At 49.7% G+C, this 5,761-nt stretch overlaps 1 long non-coding RNA gene across 1 annotated transcript; it reads right to left on the reverse strand.

Moving 5' to 3' along the window:
• Nucleotides 1-206: 206 nt before the first annotated feature.
• On the reverse strand, nt 207-2,445 carry LOC112548441. The gene is made up of 2 exons (XR_003092185.1): nt 1,130-2,445; nt 207-805 (listed from the first exon to the last, which is right to left on the reverse strand). It is a non-coding gene; the product is annotated as an uncharacterized LOC112548441 (long non-coding RNA).
• Nucleotides 2,446-5,761: the final 3,316 nt, after the last annotated feature.

A 5,761-nucleotide genomic window follows, 5' to 3' on the forward strand; every position in this document is an offset into this window, starting at 1 on the left:
TGTACCTGGGTGTCTCTGCTGCCAACAGCTCCTAGCTGAAGAATGATGTACATGTCAATGTACATCTATATTTTATAATCCCTGGCATTCATACACATGACACTTATATACCTGCTTTCTACTCAATCCCTGATCAACATCATTTTAGATATGTAGCACATTCATGTTAATACTTCATCTCTATTTAATAACATTCAGCAATTTACATACTTAACACTCATTTATTTTAATGCTCAGTCCCTCATTTTAATATCCAGAGTAGTTAGATAGGAGCACAGGTCTGGATGAGGCCTCCCAGGTCATAGTCCAGGCCCCTGTGTTCATTAACAGAAAGATTCCTAAAAGTCAACCCATTCCAGCCCTCACAGTCACTGAGCACATCCTAGACACAAAACCAAGATCCCCTAGAGCCCCCCGCCAATAGCCTGCCCTGCAATGGCAAGGAAGATACTAGCTTAGGCCCAGAATGCCCATTCCTCTTAACCCACACCCCTGTCAGTGATAGAGACCCTGGTGACTCCCCACTCCTTTGTATTTTGAGGCAGCTTTGAAATTATCATCTTGTAATTGGAACAATACAGTTGTTGTGGACCAATCAAAGAAGACTGACTGCTCATACAGGACTATGTCAGCAGGTTTTCTTGGCCCTCCTTGCTCACAGCCCATGTATCCCCCTTTTGCCCACTCTCCTTGTCCTATCACTCCTCCTGGCACACTCCAACTCTGTGGCAGAGCCAATCTCCCCATGTCTTCTGTTCACAACGTAGATAGCTGTGTGGGTTCTCCCCAGTTGGTGTCTTTGGATCTGCAACAAGACAAAGAGACATGTTTCTTTAATGGGGGCAATGCAAGGAAGTCCATGGAGGCGGGGCTAGATCTTGATCTTGGCAATCTGGAAATAAATCTAAGAGTGACTCCAATTACATCCATGGAGCCAGATCTGGACTCCACTTCGTTGACAATGTTGGACAAATGGTTTGGCAAACCAAGGTTTATTGCATAATATATGGCCAACCAAGGCAAACTTGGCAGCTTATATAAAAATGACTCTTACTCATTCACACCATACATACTACACACCATTCCCACCATTCCCACTAAGTCACCTATCTGCGGCACTTGGACTCACACTGTGGTGGTCAGTTGCAGGCTTCTTCAAAGCAATGTTCAGTCAAGAGGGGCGCCAGCTTCAATTCTCTCAATGTGTGGATCGGCTGGTGTTATTGGTTAAGGCGTCTCAGCCTTATGGGCTATATGCGTGGCTCCAACCACCCCTTTACCACGCCCCAAGCCTCACAGATGATACTGGCATTGTCCTGCTGAGGCCTCATTATAATTTGACCCCTTGTCTTCGCTGGGCTCGCCTCAGCCCTTGTCGTTGAGCCCCTCGGCGCCGTGGTCTGTGCCCTCTCTGGTGCCAGGGTCTGTGCCCCCCAAATGCTGCACCCTCTCTGGTGCCAGGGTTCCCCACACTGCAGTGGGCCCCCCAATGAGGCCTCCTCCTTCCCCAAATAGCCTGACCCAAACCACCAGTGTTATCAGACAGCACACAAACAACAGCCAACCACCATGAGTCCCTGGGCTGTAATGTAATGCAAAACTCCCATCATGCTCTGCCTCTTTAAAAGAGTAAAACTCCCTCTCTGAGGCTCAGTGCCTAGTAGGCAAGGATACCTTATGGGCTCCTGGTGTCCCCTTTGTTTTAAGGGTAGTGCATCTGTTTGCTACCACATCTCTGGGGCCATCCTTCCTTCCTGGAGGCTCCTTCCCCTTCGGCTGCTGGTAAGGAACCAACTGCCGGGTCCCAGCCCTGGGGTTTATATGGGCCTAGGGACCTGCCTCCTCCAGCCAGCTGACCAGGTGCAGGTGCGACCAATTCCCTCATTAACCGGTTGTCATGGCAACCTGCACCTGGGTTCTTATCTGGCTCTTTGTGCTCTCTCCCCGGGCAATCTCTGCTCTAAGAGGAGCAGGCGCCTTAGTGCCCTGCAACACTGTCATTGGGGTAGGCAATGAAGTATATGAAGTAGGAGCTTCAGTCATGGAGGTTGCTGGACCAGATGTGGTAGGAACTTCAACTGTGCTCACTGCAGATTTGGAGGTGGTGGGAACTTTAATCATGGGGTCTGTTGGTCTGGATGTAGTGCCAGCTGAGTGATGTTTGCCACTGTTATGTTGGTTGCTGATGTGGAAATAACCCATGCTGCAGTGGAGGTGGTTTCAAGTGCAGTTGATGTATCCACAAGTGTGGGCACACTGGGAACAACAGTTGTGGTGTCTGTGGGACTAGAAGTCATTGTAGTTCCATATGTGATGACTGCTGGGATTGATGTGGCACCACCTGTACTTGTAGTGGCTGCTGGTATAGAGATGGTGGCAGCTTCAGTTGTGGTAGGTGTAGATGATTTGGTAGTACCAGCTGCAGGTAAGTTTGTCACTAATGTGAAGGTGGTGTGATCTTTGGTCATTTTGGCTCCTCTTGTGGAGTGGATAGCTGCTTCAGTTGTGTTGGTTGCTAGTTTGGGGTCTGCGACTACTAGAGATAACAGTTTGCCGGTTGCCATTGGGGATGGTGCTGGAGTGGATGTGGTGGCAACTTCATTCATTGCTGGTCCTGAGCTGGTGGGAACTTCTGTGGTACCTGCTGGGGTGGTGATGGTCATTAGGGAGGCGGAGGGGGTTCTGACTGCAGTAATGGAAGCTACTGGTTTAGACACTGCAACAGCTGCACTTATGGTAGCTGTGGGAGTGGAGGTCATTGTAGCATTTGTTGTGGTGAATGCTAAGAGAGATGTTGTGGTGTGTTGTAACCTAGTGGTTGCTGTTATGGAGCTGGCAGAAATCTCAGTTGTAGTGGCTGTAGATGAGGAGGTGGTACCAGCTGCTGTTGCATTTTTTTAGCGGCATTGATGAGGCACGTGCTTCCATTGTGGAGGCTTCTGGTATGGAGGTTGTGATAGTTTCAGTCATTCTTGATTCCAGCATCGAGACTGTGACACCTTTAGTCATGGTGGCTGCTCTTCTGGAGCTGGTGACAATTACATTTGTGGTCCCCATTACTGAAAATGAAGTGTCAGTTCCACGTGAGGGTGGCCTCTGCCATGGAGCTGCTTCTGGCTTCCATCATCATCCTCGACCTCAGGAAAGCTGTCTTTGACAAGCTCAGGAGGCTTGTCAGTGAGGTCCTAAAGGGCCTCAGCCCAAAGGGGAGGGGAGTTCAGGATGAGTGGTTGCTCCTCAAGAGAGTGATCCTTGATGTACAAGAAAAGTCTATCCCATCTCAGAGGAAAGGCAGCAAAAGGGCACAGCAGCCCCCTTGGCTCTGCAGGGAACTAGCGGACCTCCTGCATCTAAAAAGAAAAGCCTACAAAGGATGGCAGCTGGGATCCACCTCCAAGGAGGAATATTCTACACTGGTCCAGACCTGCAGAGACCAAACCAGGAAAGCCAAGGCTGAAACTGAACTCCACTGGCTACAAGTATCAAGGACAATAAAAAGTCCTTTTTCAGATATGTGGGAAACCAGAGGAAAAGCAAGGGCAACATTGGACCCCTGCTAAACCAGATGGGACATCTGACAACTGACACCCAGGAAAAAGCCAACTTGCTAAATGTGTACTTTGCGTCGGTTTTTCACCAGTCCCAAGGGATGCCCCTGCCCATTACGGGACAGGAAGGCCTGGGTGAGGGAGATTCCTTACCCTCCATCAATGCTGACCTTGTGAAGGAACAGCTTGAGAGGCTGGACACCTTCAAGTCAGCCGGCCCTCACAATCTACACCTCAGGGTCCTCAAGGAGCTGGCGAGCATCACAGCCCAGCCCCTGGCACAGATCTTCAAGAACTCCTGGTGCTCTGGTGAAGTGCCCGAAGATTGGAAGAAGGCCAATGTGGTGCCTATCTTCAAGAAGGGGAGGAAAATGGATCCAGCAAACTACAGGCCCATTAGCCTGACCTCTATCCCAGGGAAGGTCCTAGAAAAGATTATCAAAGAGGCCATTCTCAACAGACTGGCCGATGGGAAAATCCTGAGGGATAGCCAGCACAGGTTTGTTGCAGGTAGGTCTTGCTTGACCAATCTTATTTCCTTTTACAACCAGGTGACCTATCACCTGGACAAGGGGGAAGAAATTGATATCATATATCTTGACTTTAAAAAAGCCTTCGACCTGGTATCCCATGATCACCTCTTGGCAAAACTGGCCAACTGTGGCCTCGACTTCTCCATGATCCACTGCCTGGGGAATTGGCTCCATGGTCAGACCCAGAGGGTGGTGGTTGATGGAAGTCAATTGTCGTGGTGCCCTGTGACCAGTGAGGTCCCTCAAGGCTCTGTGCTTGGGCCTATATTGTTTAACATCTTCATTAATTATGTGGACATTGGTATCAGAAGTGGACTGGCAAAGTTCACCGACGACACCAAACTCTGGGGTAAAGCATCCACACCTGAGGACAGGAGGGCAATCCAGGCTTACCTCGACAGGCTCAAGAAATGGGCAGATGAGAACCTGATGGCATTTAACACAGAAAAATACAAGGTTCTTCACCTTGGGAGGAAAAACCTGCAGTATCCTGATAGGTTTGGCAGTGCTACACTGGCTAGCACTTTGGAAGAAAGGAACTTGGGGGTCATGAATGACCACGGAATTAACATGAGCCTTCAATGTGATGCTGCAGCTAGTAATGCAAGCAAAATGCTGGCTTGCATCCATAGATGCTTCTCGAGCAAATCCCAGGACGTCTTTCTCCCGTCATACTCAGCCCTGGTGAGGCCGCAGCTGAAGTACTGAGTCCAGTTTTGGGCTCCACAATTCAAAAAGGATGTGGAGAAGCTTGAGAGAGTCCAGAGGAGAACCATGCGCATGATCAGAGGTCAGGAAAGCAGACCTTACGATGAGAGGCTGAGAGCTATGGGACTCTTCAGCCTGGAAAAGCGCAGGCTCAGGGGTGATCTGGTAGCCACCTATAAGTTTATCAGGGGTGCTCATCAGGATCTGGGGGAACGTCTGTTCACCAGAATGCCCCAAGGGATGACAAGGTCAAACGGTCACAAACTCCTCTGTGACTGTTTCAGGCTGGACATAAGGGAGAACTTCTTTACTGTCTGAGCCCCCAAGGTCTGGAATAGATTGGCATCAGAGGTGATTCAAGCACCTACTTTGAACACCTTCAAGAGACATTTGGATGTCTATCTTGCTGGGATCCTATGCCCCTGCTGACTTCCTGCCCTTTGGGCAAGGGGCTGGACTCGATGATCTTCCAAGGTCCCTTCCAGCCCTAATGTCTATGAAATCTATGAAATCTATGAAATCATGGTGAATGCTAGCATGGAGGTGGTGTCAGCTGCAGCTGAGCTAAGCACAGCAGTGGATAAGTTGGCAACTTCAGTCATGGCAGTTCCTGGCCTACAGGGGACAGGAACAGTTGTTGTAGCTACTGATATGGCACTGGTCATTAGTCGGACGGTTCTGGTTCCAACTTCAGTAGTGGAGGCCACAGGTTTAGACATGGTTGTCACTCCTGTTGTGGCTGTGGAAGTTATTGTGGCTGCAGTGGCTGTGACTGGAGGGATTGATGTGGTGGCAGCTTTGGTTTCGGTGGTGGTTGGCAAGGAGGTCATGGCAGCTTCACTGGTAGTGACTAGAAGTGATGAAGTGGTGCCAGGTGTGTGGAGTGTTTGCTGGTGTGGAGATAATCCTTGCAGCCACAGAGGTGGTTCCAACTCTAGTTGTCGTCTTCGTGAGTGTAGACATACTGGGAAC

This window comes from Alligator sinensis, unplaced genomic scaffold, assembly GCF_000455745.1.
Source record: "Alligator sinensis unplaced genomic scaffold, ASM45574v1 scaffold261_1, whole genome shotgun sequence".
Taxonomy (NCBI): domain Eukaryota; kingdom Metazoa; phylum Chordata; order Crocodylia; family Alligatoridae; genus Alligator; species Alligator sinensis.